This window comes from Spea bombifrons, chromosome 2 (assembly GCF_027358695.1).
Source record: "Spea bombifrons isolate aSpeBom1 chromosome 2, aSpeBom1.2.pri, whole genome shotgun sequence".
NCBI lineage: Eukaryota > Metazoa > Chordata > Amphibia > Anura > Pelobatidae > Spea > Spea bombifrons.
The window spans coordinates 141,835,833-141,845,832 of NC_071088.1; the positions used below are offsets into that span (position 1 = coordinate 141,835,833).

At 49.6% G+C, this 10,000-nt stretch overlaps 28 non-coding genes and 1 pseudogene across 28 annotated transcripts in view; all 29 read right to left on the bottom strand.

Moving 5' to 3' along the window:
* Window positions 1-182: 182 nt before the first annotated feature.
* On the bottom strand, window positions 183-301 carry LOC128477691 (5S ribosomal RNA). The gene has a single exon (XR_008348652.1). It is a non-coding gene; the product is annotated as a 5S ribosomal RNA (ribosomal RNA).
* Window positions 302-544: 243 nt separating this feature from the next.
* LOC128478529 (5S ribosomal RNA) lies at window positions 545-663 on the bottom strand. The gene has a single exon (XR_008349442.1). It is a non-coding gene; the product is annotated as a 5S ribosomal RNA (ribosomal RNA).
* A 237-nt stretch (window positions 664-900) lies between these two features.
* On the bottom strand, window positions 901-1,019 carry LOC128478540 (5S ribosomal RNA). The gene has a single exon (XR_008349453.1). It is a non-coding gene; the product is annotated as a 5S ribosomal RNA (ribosomal RNA).
* A 227-nt stretch (window positions 1,020-1,246) lies between these two features.
* Window positions 1,247-1,365, bottom strand: LOC128479501 (5S ribosomal RNA). The gene has a single exon (XR_008350373.1). It is a non-coding gene; the product is annotated as a 5S ribosomal RNA (ribosomal RNA).
* A 217-nt stretch (window positions 1,366-1,582) lies between these two features.
* On the bottom strand, window positions 1,583-1,701 carry LOC128476906 (5S ribosomal RNA). Its single transcript, XR_008347898.1, has one exon. It is a non-coding gene; the product is annotated as a 5S ribosomal RNA (ribosomal RNA).
* Window positions 1,702-1,889: 188 nt separating this feature from the next.
* LOC128478475 (5S ribosomal RNA) lies at window positions 1,890-2,008 on the bottom strand. Its single transcript, XR_008349391.1, has one exon. It is a non-coding gene; the product is annotated as a 5S ribosomal RNA (ribosomal RNA).
* A 243-nt stretch (window positions 2,009-2,251) lies between these two features.
* On the bottom strand, window positions 2,252-2,370 carry LOC128476908 (5S ribosomal RNA). The gene has a single exon (XR_008347899.1). It is a non-coding gene; the product is annotated as a 5S ribosomal RNA (ribosomal RNA).
* A 188-nt stretch (window positions 2,371-2,558) lies between these two features.
* On the bottom strand, window positions 2,559-2,677 carry LOC128478541 (5S ribosomal RNA). The gene has a single exon (XR_008349454.1). It is a non-coding gene; the product is annotated as a 5S ribosomal RNA (ribosomal RNA).
* Window positions 2,678-2,893: 216 nt separating this feature from the next.
* LOC128477221 (5S ribosomal RNA) lies at window positions 2,894-3,012 on the bottom strand. Its single transcript, XR_008348203.1, has one exon. It is a non-coding gene; the product is annotated as a 5S ribosomal RNA (ribosomal RNA).
* A 212-nt stretch (window positions 3,013-3,224) lies between these two features.
* LOC128479437 (5S ribosomal RNA) lies at window positions 3,225-3,343 on the bottom strand. Its single transcript, XR_008350316.1, has one exon. It is a non-coding gene; the product is annotated as a 5S ribosomal RNA (ribosomal RNA).
* Window positions 3,344-3,583: 240 nt separating this feature from the next.
* LOC128477414 (5S ribosomal RNA) lies at window positions 3,584-3,702 on the bottom strand. Its single transcript, XR_008348387.1, has one exon. It is a non-coding gene; the product is annotated as a 5S ribosomal RNA (ribosomal RNA).
* A 234-nt stretch (window positions 3,703-3,936) lies between these two features.
* Window positions 3,937-4,055, bottom strand: LOC128478664 (5S ribosomal RNA). The gene has a single exon (XR_008349572.1). It is a non-coding gene; the product is annotated as a 5S ribosomal RNA (ribosomal RNA).
* A 248-nt stretch (window positions 4,056-4,303) lies between these two features.
* On the bottom strand, window positions 4,304-4,422 carry LOC128476656 (5S ribosomal RNA). Its single transcript, XR_008347659.1, has one exon. It is a non-coding gene; the product is annotated as a 5S ribosomal RNA (ribosomal RNA).
* Window positions 4,423-4,678: 256 nt separating this feature from the next.
* Window positions 4,679-4,797, bottom strand: LOC128477360 (5S ribosomal RNA). The gene has a single exon (XR_008348337.1). It is a non-coding gene; the product is annotated as a 5S ribosomal RNA (ribosomal RNA).
* Window positions 4,798-5,030: 233 nt separating this feature from the next.
* LOC128476430 (5S ribosomal RNA) lies at window positions 5,031-5,149 on the bottom strand. The gene has a single exon (XR_008347442.1). It is a non-coding gene; the product is annotated as a 5S ribosomal RNA (ribosomal RNA).
* A 209-nt stretch (window positions 5,150-5,358) lies between these two features.
* On the bottom strand, window positions 5,359-5,477 carry LOC128476909 (5S ribosomal RNA). The gene has a single exon (XR_008347900.1). It is a non-coding gene; the product is annotated as a 5S ribosomal RNA (ribosomal RNA).
* A 188-nt stretch (window positions 5,478-5,665) lies between these two features.
* Window positions 5,666-5,785, bottom strand: LOC128479516 (5S ribosomal RNA). The gene has a single exon (XR_008350386.1). It is a non-coding gene; the product is annotated as a 5S ribosomal RNA (ribosomal RNA).
* Window positions 5,786-6,019: 234 nt separating this feature from the next.
* LOC128477056 (5S ribosomal RNA) lies at window positions 6,020-6,138 on the bottom strand. Its single transcript, XR_008348044.1, has one exon. It is a non-coding gene; the product is annotated as a 5S ribosomal RNA (ribosomal RNA).
* A 243-nt stretch (window positions 6,139-6,381) lies between these two features.
* On the bottom strand, window positions 6,382-6,500 carry LOC128477222 (5S ribosomal RNA). Its single transcript, XR_008348204.1, has one exon. It is a non-coding gene; the product is annotated as a 5S ribosomal RNA (ribosomal RNA).
* A 260-nt stretch (window positions 6,501-6,760) lies between these two features.
* Window positions 6,761-6,879, bottom strand: LOC128478148 (5S ribosomal RNA). The gene has a single exon (XR_008349083.1). It is a non-coding gene; the product is annotated as a 5S ribosomal RNA (ribosomal RNA).
* Window positions 6,880-7,122: 243 nt separating this feature from the next.
* Window positions 7,123-7,241, bottom strand: LOC128477891 (5S ribosomal RNA). The gene has a single exon (XR_008348840.1). It is a non-coding gene; the product is annotated as a 5S ribosomal RNA (ribosomal RNA).
* Window positions 7,242-7,471: 230 nt separating this feature from the next.
* LOC128478553 (5S ribosomal RNA) lies at window positions 7,472-7,590 on the bottom strand. The gene has a single exon (XR_008349465.1). It is a non-coding gene; the product is annotated as a 5S ribosomal RNA (ribosomal RNA).
* Window positions 7,591-7,808: 218 nt separating this feature from the next.
* On the bottom strand, window positions 7,809-7,927 carry LOC128476947 (5S ribosomal RNA). The gene has a single exon (XR_008347937.1). It is a non-coding gene; the product is annotated as a 5S ribosomal RNA (ribosomal RNA).
* A 230-nt stretch (window positions 7,928-8,157) lies between these two features.
* On the bottom strand, window positions 8,158-8,276 carry LOC128478149 (5S ribosomal RNA). The gene has a single exon (XR_008349084.1). It is a non-coding gene; the product is annotated as a 5S ribosomal RNA (ribosomal RNA).
* Window positions 8,277-8,516: 240 nt separating this feature from the next.
* LOC128478870 (5S ribosomal RNA) lies at window positions 8,517-8,635 on the bottom strand. Its single transcript, XR_008349769.1, has one exon. It is a non-coding gene; the product is annotated as a 5S ribosomal RNA (ribosomal RNA).
* Window positions 8,636-8,862: 227 nt separating this feature from the next.
* On the bottom strand, window positions 8,863-8,981 carry LOC128478564 (5S ribosomal RNA). The gene has a single exon (XR_008349476.1). It is a non-coding gene; the product is annotated as a 5S ribosomal RNA (ribosomal RNA).
* Window positions 8,982-9,192: 211 nt separating this feature from the next.
* Window positions 9,193-9,301, bottom strand: LOC128480317 (uncharacterized; annotated as a pseudogene).
* Window positions 9,302-9,600: 299 nt separating this feature from the next.
* Window positions 9,601-9,719, bottom strand: LOC128476717 (5S ribosomal RNA). The gene has a single exon (XR_008347717.1). It is a non-coding gene; the product is annotated as a 5S ribosomal RNA (ribosomal RNA).
* Window positions 9,720-9,968: 249 nt separating this feature from the next.
* Window positions 9,969-10,000, bottom strand: part of LOC128477893 (5S ribosomal RNA) — a 119-nt gene continuing 87 nt past the window's right edge. Inside the window, exon 1 of the ribosomal RNA XR_008348842.1 lies at window positions 9,969-10,000. This exon is cut by the window's right edge and continues 87 nt beyond it. This is a non-coding gene — a ribosomal RNA (5S ribosomal RNA).

A 10,000-nucleotide genomic window follows, 5' to 3' on the forward strand; every position in this document is an offset into this window, starting at 1 on the left:
CTGCTGCTGCTGCTGCTGCTGCTGCTGCTGCTGCTGCTGCTGCTTGTCGTCAGACAAAAAGAATTATAAGCCCTGGGACAGGACAGAGAAGGTGAGAAGGTTCAAATAAGGGTTTAAAGCTTTGATGATGAGCAAGAAACACATGGCAAAAAGCTCTCCCCGGACTGTGAGAAAAAATTAAAAGCCTGCAACACCTGGTATTCCCAGGCAGTCTCCCATCCAGGTACTAACCAGGCCCAACCCTGCTTAGCTTCCGAGATCAGACGAGATCGCGCGCTTTCAGGGTGGTATGGCCGCAGGTGTGAAAGTTTTTTATTTTACTTCTCTTATTCTGTTGCTGCTGCTGCTGCTGCTGCTGCTGCTGCTGCTGCTGCTGCTGCTGCTGCTGCTGCTGCTGCTGCTGCTGCTTGTCGTCAGACAGAAAGAATTATAAGCCCTGGGACAGGACAGAGAAGGTGAGAAGGTTCAAATAAGGGTTTAAAGCTTTGATGATGAGCAAGAAACACATGGCAAAAAGCTCTCCCCGGACTGTGAGACAAGAAAAAGCCTACAACACCTGGTATTCCCAGGCGGTCTCCCATCCAGGTACTAACCAGGCCCAACCCTGCTTAGCTTCCGAGATCAGACGAGATCGGGCGCTTTCAGGGTGGTATGGCCGCAGGTGTGAAAGCTTTTTATTTTACTTCTCTTATTCTGTTGCTGCTGCTGCTGCTGCTGCTGCTGCTGCTGCTGCTGCTGCTGCTGCTGCTGCTGCTGCTGCTGCTTGTCGTCAGACAGAAAGAATTATAAGCCCTGGGACAGGACAGAGAAGGTGAGAAGGTTCAAATAAGGGTTTAAAGCTTTGATGATGAGCAAGAAACACATGGCAAAAAGCTCTCCCCGGACTGTGAGACAAGAAAAAGCCTACAACACCTGGTATTCCCAGGCGGTCTCCCATCCAGGTACTAACCAGGCCCAACCCTGCTTAGCTTCCGAGATCAGACGAGATCGGGCGCTTTCAGGGTGGTATGGCCGCAGGTGTGAAAGTTTTTTATTTTACTTCTCTTATTCTGTTGCTGTTGCTGCTGCTGCTGCTGCTGCTGCTGCTGCTGCTGCTGCTGCTGCTGCTTGTCGTCAGACAGAAAGAATTATAAGCCCTGGGACAGGACAGAGAAGGTGAGAAGGTTCAAATAAGGGTTTAAAGCTTTGATGATGAGCAAGAAACACATGGCAAAAAGCTCTCCCCGGACTGTGAGAAAAAATTAAAAGCCTACAACACCTGGTATTTCCAGGCGGTCTCCCATCCAGGTACTAACCAGGCCCAACCCTGCTTAGCTTCCGAGATCAGACAAGATCGGGCGCTTTCAGGGTGGTATGGAGGCAGGTGTGAAAGTTTTTATTTTACTTCTCTTATTCTGTTGCTGCTGCTGCTGCTGCTGCTGCTGCTGCTGCTGCTGCTGCTGCTGCTTGTCGTCAGACAGAAAGAATTATAAGCCCTGGGACAGGACAGAGAAGGTGAGAAGGTTCAAATAAGGGTTTAAAGCTTTGATGAGCAAGAAACACATGGCAAAAAGCTCTCCCCGGACTGTGAGAAAAAATTAAAAGCCTACAACACCTGGTATTCCCAGGCGGTCTCCCATCCAGGTACTAACCAGGCCCAACCCTGCTTAGCTTCCGAGATCAGACGAGATCGGGCGCTTTCAGGGTGGTATGGCCACAGGTGTGAAAGTGTTTTATTTTACTTCTCTTATTCTGTTGCTGCTGCTGCTGCTTGTCGTCAGACAGAAAGAATTATAAGCCCTGGGACAGGACAGAGAAGGTGAGAAGGTTCAAATAAGGGTTTAAAGCTTTGATGATGAGCAAGAAACACATGGCAAAAAGCCCTCCCCGGACTGTGAGAAAAAATTAAAAGCCTACAACACCTGGTACTCCCAGGCGGTCTCCCATCCAGGTACTAACCAGGCCCAACACTGCTTAGCTTCCGAGATCAGACGAGATCGGGCGCTTTCAGGGTGGTATGGCCGCAGGTGTGAAAATTTTTTATTTTACTTCTCTTATTCTGTTGCTGCTGCTGCTGCTGCTGCTGCTGCTGCTGCTGCTGCTGCTGCTGCTGCTGCTGCTGCTGCTGCTGCTGCTTGTCGTCAGACAGAAAGAATTATAAGCCCTGGGACAGGACAGAGAAGGTGAGAAGGTTCAAATAAGGGTTTAAAGCTTTGATGATGAGCAAGAAACACATGGCAAAAAGCTCTCCCCGGACTGTGAGAAAAGAAAAAGCCTACAACACCTGGTATTCCCAGGCGGTCTCCCATCCAGGTACTAACCAGGCCCAACCCTGCTTAGCTTCCGAGATCAGACGAGATCGGGCGCTTTCAGGGTGGTATGGCCACAGGTGTGAAAGTTTTTTATTTTACTTCTCTTATTCTGTTGCTGCTGCTGCTGCTTGTCGTCAGACAGAAAGAATTATAAGCCCTGGGACAGGACAGAGAAGGTGAGAAGGTTCAAATAAGGGTTTAAAGCTTTGATGATGAGCAAGAAACACATGGCAAAAAGCTCTCCCTGGACTGTGAGAAAAAATTAAAAGCCTACAACACCTGGTATTCCCAGGCAGTCTCCTATCCAGGTACTAACCAGGCCCAACCCTGCTTAGCTTCCGAGATCAGACGAGATCGGTCGCTTTCAGGGTGGTATGGCCGCAGGTGTGAAAGTTTTTTATTTTACTTCTCTTATTCTGCTGCTGCTGCTGCTGCTGCAGCTGCTGCTTCTGCTGCAGCTGCTGCTTGTCGTCAGACAGAAAGAATTATAAGCCCTGGGACAGGACAGAGAAGGTGAGAAGGTTCAAATAAGGGTTTAAAGCTTTGATGATGAGCAAGAAACACATGGCAAAAAGCTCTCCCCGGACTGTGAGACAAGAAATAGCCTACAACACCTGGTATTCCCAGGCGGTCTCCCATCCAGGTACTAACCAGGCCCAACCCTGCTTAGCTTCCGAGATCAGACGAGATCAGGCGCTTTCAGGGTGGTATGGCCGCAGGTGTGAAAGTTTTTTATTTTACTTCTCTTATTCTGTTGCTGCTGCTGCTGCTGCTGCTGCTGCTGCTGCTGCTGCTTGTCGTCAGACAAAAAGAATTATAAGCCCTGGGACAGGACAGAGAAGGTGAGAAGGTTCAAATAAGGGTTTAAAGCTTTGATGATGAGCAAGAAACACATGGCAAAAAGCTCTCCCCGGACTGTGAGAAAAAATTAAAAGCCTGCAACACCTGGTATTCCCAGGGTGTCTCCCATCCAGGAACTAACCAGGCCCAACCCTGCTTAGCTTCCGAGATCAGACGAGATCGGTCGCTTTCAGGGTGGTATGGCCGCAGGTGTGAAAGTTTTTTATTTTACTTCTCTTATTCTGTTGCTGCTGCTGCTGCTGCTGCTGCTGCTGCTGCTGCTGCTGCTGCTGCTGCTGCTGCTGCTGCTGCTGCTTGTCGTCAGACAGAAAGAATTATAAGCCCTGGGACAGGACAGAGAAGGTGAGAAGGTTCAAATAAGGGTTTAAAGCTTTGATGATGAGCAAGAAACACATGGCAAAAAGCTCTCCCCGGACTGTGAGACAAGAAAAAGCCTACAACACCTGGTATTCCCAGGCAGTCTCCCATCCAGGTACTAACCAGGCCCAACCCTGCTTAGCTTCCGAGATCAGACGAGATCGGGCGCTTTCAGGGTGGTATGGCCGCAGGTGTGAAAGTTTTTTATTTTACTTCTCTTATTCTGCTGCTGCTGCTGCTGCTGCTGCTGCTGCTGCTGCTGCTGCTGCTGCTGCTGCTGCTGCTGCTGCTTGTCGTCAGACAGAAAGAATTATAAGCCCTGGGACAGGACAGAGAAGGTGAGAAGGTTCAAATAAGGGTTTAAAGCTTTGATGATGAGCAAGAAACACATGGCAAAAAGCTCTCCCCGGACTGTGAGACAAGAAAATGCCTACAACACCTGGTATTCCCAGGCGGTCTCCCATCCAGGTACTAACCAGGCCCAACCCTGCTTAGCTTCCGAGATCAGACAAGATCGGGCGCTTTCAGGGTGGTATGGCCACAGGTGTGAAAGTTTTTTATTTTACTTCTCTTATTCTGTTGCTGCTGCTGCTGCTGCTGCTGCTGCTGCTGCTGCTGCTGCTGCTGCTGCTGCTGCTGCTGCTGCTGCTGCTGCTTGTCGTCAGACAGAAAGAATTATAAGCCCTGGGACAGGACAGAGAAGGTGAGAAGGTTCAAATAAGGGTTTAAAGCTTTGATGATGAGCAAGAAACACATGGCAAAAAGCTCTCCCCGGACTGTGAGAAAAAATTAAAAGCCTACAACACCTGGTATTCCCAGGCGGTCACCCATCCAGGTACTAACCAGGCCCAACCCTGCTTAGCTTCCGAGATCAGACGAGATCGGGCGCTTTCAGGGTGGTATGGCCGCAGGTGTGAAAGTTTTTATTTTACTTCTCTTATTCTGTTGCTGCTGCTGCTGCTGCTGCTGCTGCTGCTGCTGCTGCTGCTGCTGCTGCTGCTGCTGCTGCTGCTGCTGCTGCTGCTGCTGCTTGTCGTCAGACAGAAAGAATTATAAGCCCTGGGACAGGACAGAGAAGGTGAGAAGGTTCAAATAAGGGTTTAAAGCTTTGATGATGAGCAAGAAACACATGGCAAAAAGCTCTCCCCGGACTGTGAGAAAAAATTAAAAGCCTACAACACCTGGTATTCCAAGGCGGTCTCCCATCCAGGTACTAACCAGGCCCAACCCTGCTTAGCTTCCGAGATCAGACGAGATCGGGCGCTTTCAGGGTGGTATGGCCGCAGGTGTGAAAGCTTTTTATTTTACTTCTCTTATTCTGTTGCTGCTGCTGCTGCTGCTGCTGCTGCTGCTGCTGCTGCTGCTGCTGCTGCTGCTGCTGCTTGTCGTCAGACAAAAAGAATTATAAGCCCTGGGACAGGACAGAGAAGGTGAGAAGGTTCAAATAAGGGTTTAAAGCTTTGATGATGAGCAAGAAACACATGGCAAAAAGCTCTCCCCGGACTGTGAGAAAAAATTAAAAGCCTGCAACACCTGGTATTCCCAGGCGGTCTCCCATCCAGGTACTAACCAGGCCCAACCCTGCTTAGCTTCCGAGATCAGACGAGATCGGGCGCTTTCAGGGTGGTATGGCCGCAGGTGTGAAAGTTTTTTATTTTACTTCTCTTATTCTGTTGCTGCTGCTGCTGCTGCTGCTGCTGCTGCTGCTGCTTGTCGTCAGACAGAAAGAATTATAAGCCCTGGGACAGGACAGAGAAGGTGAGAAGGTTCAAATAAGGGTTTAAAGCTTTGATGATGAGCAAGAAACACATGGCAAAAAGCTCTCCCCGGACTGTGAGAAAAAATTAAAAGCCTACAACACCTGGTATTCCCAGGCGGTCTCCCATCCAGGTACTAACCAGGCCCAACCCTGCTTAGCTTCCGAGATCAGACGAGATCGGGCGCTTTCAGGGTGGTATGGCCACAGGTGTGAAAGTTTTTTATTTTACTTCTCTTATTCTGTTGCTGCTGCTGCTGCTTGTCGTCAGACAGAAAGAATTATAAGCCCTGGGACAGGACAGAGAAGGTGAGAAGGTTCAAATAAGGGTTTAAAGCTTTGATGATGAGCAAGAAACACATGGCAAAAAGCTCTCCCCGGACTGTGAGAAAAAATTAAAAGCCTACAACACCTGGTATTCCCAGGCAGTCTCCCATTCAGGTACTAACCAGGCCCAACCCTGCTTAGCTTCCGAGATCAGACGAGATCGGTCGCTTTCAGGGTGGTATGGGCCGCAGGTGTGAAAGTTTTTTATTTTACTTCTCTTATTCTGTTGCTGCTGCTGCTGCTGCTGCTGCTGCTGCTGCTGCTGCTGCTGCTGCTGCTGCTGCTGCTGCTTGTCGTCAGACAGAAAGAATTATAAGCCCTGGGACAGGACAGAGAAGGTGAGAAGGTTCAAATAAGGGTTTAAAGCTTTGATGATGAGCAAGAAACACATGGCAAAAAGCTCTCCCCGGACTGTGAGACAAGAAAAAGCCTACAACACCTGGTATTCCCAGGCAGTCTCCCATCCAGGTACTAACCAGGCCCAACCCTGCTTAGCTTCCGAGATCAGATGAGATCGGGCGCTTTCAGGGTGGTATGGCCGCAGGTGTGAAAGTTTTTTATTTTACTTCTCTTATTCTGTTGCTGTTGCTGCTGCTGCTGCTGCTGCTGCTGCTGCTGCTGCTGCTGCTGCTGCTGCTGCTGCTGCTGCTGCTTGTCGTCAGACAGAAAGAATTATAAGCCCTAGGACAGGACAGAGAAGGTGAGAAGGTTCAAATAAGGGTTTAAAGCTTTGATGATGAGCAAGAAACACATGGCAAAAAGCTCTCCCCGGACTGTGAGACAAGAAAAAGCCTACAACACCTGGTATTCCCAGGCGGTCTCCCATCCAGGTACTAACCAGGCCCAACCCTGCTTAGCTTCCGAGATCAGACGAGATCAGGCGCTTTCAGGGTGGTATGGCCGCAGGTGTGAAAGTTTTTTATTTTACTTCTCTTATTCTGTTGCTGCTGCTGCTGCTGCTGCTGCTGCTGCTGCTGCTGCTGCTGCTGCTGCTGCTGCTGCTGCTGCTGCTGCTGCTGCTGCTGCTGCTTGTCGTCAGACAGAAAGAATTATAAGCCCTGGGACAGGACAGAGAAGGTGAGAAGGTTCAAATAAGGGTTTAAAGCTTTGATGATGAGCAAGAAACACATGGCAAAAAGCTCTCCCCGGACTGTGAGAAAAAATTAAAAGCCTACAACACCTGGTATTCCCAGGCGGTCTCCCATCCAGGTACTAACCAGGCCCAACGCTGCTTAGCTTCCGAGATCAGACGAGATCGGGCGCTTTCAGGGTGGTATGGCCGCAGGTGTGAAAGTGTTTTATTTTACTTCTCTTATTCTGTTGCTGCTGCTGCTGCTGCTGCTGCTGCTGCTGCTGCTGCTGCTGCTGCTGCTGCTGCTGCTGCTGCTGCTGCTTGTCGTCAGACAGAAAGAATTATAAGCCCTGGGACAGGACAGAGAAGGTGAGAAGGTTCAAATAAGGGTTTAAAGCTTTGATGATGAGCAAGAAACACATGGCAAAAAGCTCTCCCCGGACTGTGAGACAAGAAAAAGCCTACAACACCTGGTATTCCCAGGCGGTCTCCCATCCAGGTACTAACCAGGCCCAACCCTGCTTAGCTTCCGAGATCAGACAAGATCGGGCGCTTTCAGGGTGGTATGGCCGCAGGTGTGAAAGTTTTTTATTTTACTTCTCTTATTCTGTTGCTGTTGCTGTTGCTGCTGCTGCTGCTGCTGCTGCTGCTGCTGCTGCTGCTGCTGCTTGTCGTCAGACAAAAAGAATTATAAGCCCTGGGACAGGACAGAGAAGGTGAGAAGGTTCAAATAAGGGTTTAAAGCTTTGATGATGAGCAAGAAACACATGGCAAAAAGCTCTCCCCGGACTGTGAGAAAAAATTAAAAGCCTACAACACCTGGTATTCCCAGGCGGTCTCCCATCCAGGTACTAACCAGGCCCAACCCTGCTTAGCTTCCGAGATCAGACGAGATCGGGCGCTTTCAGGGTGGTATGGCCGCAGGTGTGAAAGTTTTTTATTTTACTTCTCTTATTCTGTTGCTGCTGCTGCTGCTGCTGCTGCTGCTGCTGCTGCTGCTGCTGCTTGTCGTCAGACAGAAAGAATTATAAGCCCTGGGACAGGACAGAGAAGGTGAGAAGGTTCAAATAAGGGTTTAAAGCTTTGATGATGAGCAAGAAACACATGGCAAAAAGCTCTCCCCGGACTGTGAGAAAAAATTAAAAGCCTACAACACCTGGTATTCCCAGGCGGTCTCCCAACCAGGTACTAACCAGGCCCAACCCTGCTTAGCTTCCGAGATCAGACGAGATCGGGCGCTTTCAGGGTGGTATGGCCGCAGGTGTGAAAGTTTTTTATTTTACTTCTCTTATTCTGTTGCTGTTGCTGCTGCTGCTGCTGCTGCTGCTGCTGCTGCTGCTGCTGCTGCTGCTGCTTGTCGTCAGACAGAAAGAATTATAAGCCCTGGGACAGGACAGAGAAGGTGAGAAGGTTCAAATAAGGGTTTAAAGCTTTGATGATGAGCAAGAAACACATGGCAAAAAGCTCTCCCCGGACTGTGAGAAAAAATTAAAAGCCTACAACACCTGGTATTCCCAGGCGGTCTCCCATCCAGGTACTAACCAGGCCCAACGCTGCTTAGCTTCCGAGATCAGACGAGATCGGGCGCTTTCAGGGTGGTATGGCCGCAGGTGTGAAAGTGTTTTATTTTACTTCTCTTATTCTGTTGCTGCTGCTGCTGCTGCTGCTGCTGCTGCTGCTGCTGCTGCTGCTGCTGCTGCTGCTGCTGCTGCTGCTTGTCGTCAGACAGAAAGAATTATAAGCCCTGGGACAGGACAGAGAAGGTGAGAAGGTTCAAATAAGGGTTTAAAGCTTTGATGATGAGCAAGAAACACATGGCAAAAAGCTCTCCCCGGACTGTGAGACAAGAAAAAGCCTACAACACCTGGTATTCCCAGGCGGTCTCCCATCCAGGTACTAACCAGGCCCAACCCTGCTTAGCTTCCAAGATCAGACAAGATCGGGCGCTTTCAGGGTGGTATGGCCGCAGGTGTGAAAGTTTTTTATTTTACTTCTCTTATTCTGTTGCTGTTGCTGTTGCTGCTGCTGCTGCTGCTGCTGCTGCTGCTGCTGCTGCTGCTTGTCGTCAGACAGAAAGAATTATAAGCCCTGGGACAGGACAGAGAAGGTGAGAAGGTTCAAATAAGGGTTTAAAGCTTTGATGATGAGCAAGAAACACATGGCAAAAAGCTCTCCCCGGACTGTGAGAAAAAATTAAAAGCCTACAACACCTGGTATTCCCAGGCGGTCTCCCATCCAGGTACTAACCAGGCCCAACCCTGCTTAGCTTCCGAGATCAGACGAGATCGGGCGCTTTCAGGGTGGTATGGCCGCAGGTGTGAAAGTTTTTATTTTACTTCTCTTATTCTGTTGCTGCTGCTGCTGCTGCTGCTGCTGCTGCTGCTGCTGCTTGTCGTCAGACAGAAAGAATTATAAGCCCTGGGACAGGACAGAGAAGGTGAGAAGGTTCAAATAAGGGTTTAAAGCTTTGATGATGAGCAAGAAACACATGGCAAAAAGCTCTCCCCGGACTGTGAGAAAAAATTAAAAGCCTACAACACCTGGTATTCCCAGGCGGTCTCCCATCCAGGTACTAACCAGGCCCAACCCTGCTTAGCTTCCGAGATCAGGCGCTTTCAGGGTGGTATGGCCGCAGTTGTGAAAGTTTTTTATTTTACTTCTCTTATTCTGCTGCTGCTGCTGCTGCTGCTGCTGCTGCTGCTGCTGCTGCTGCTGCTGCTGCTGCTGCTGCTGCTGCTGCTGCTGCTGCTGCTGCTGCTGCTGCTGCTGCTGCTGCTGCTGCTGCTGCTGCTGCTGCTTGTCGTCAGACAAAAAGAATTATAAGCCCTGGGACAGGACAGAGAAGGTGAGAAGGTTCAAATAAGGGTTTAAAGCTTTGATGATGAGCAAGAAACACATGGCAAAAAGCTCTCCCCGGACTGTGAGAAAAAATTAAAAGCCTACAACACCTGGTATTCCCAGGCGGTCTCCCATCCAGGTACTAACCAGGCCCAACCCTGCTTAGCTTCCGAGATCAGACGAGATCAGGTGCTTTCAGGGTGGTATGGCCGCAGGTGTGAAAGTTTTTTATTTTACTTCTCTTATTCTGTTGCTGCTGCTGCTGCTGCTGCTGCTGCTGCTGCTGCTGCTGCTGCTGCTGCTGCTGCTGCTGCTGCTGCTGCTGCTGCTTGTCGTCAGACAGAAAGAATTATAAGCCCTGGGACAGGACAGAGAAGGTGAGAAGGTTCAAATAAGGGTTTAAAGCTTTGATGATGAGCAAGAAACACATGGCAAAAAGCTCTCCCCGGACTGTGAGACAAGAAAAAGCCTACAACACCTGGTATTCCCAGGCGGTCT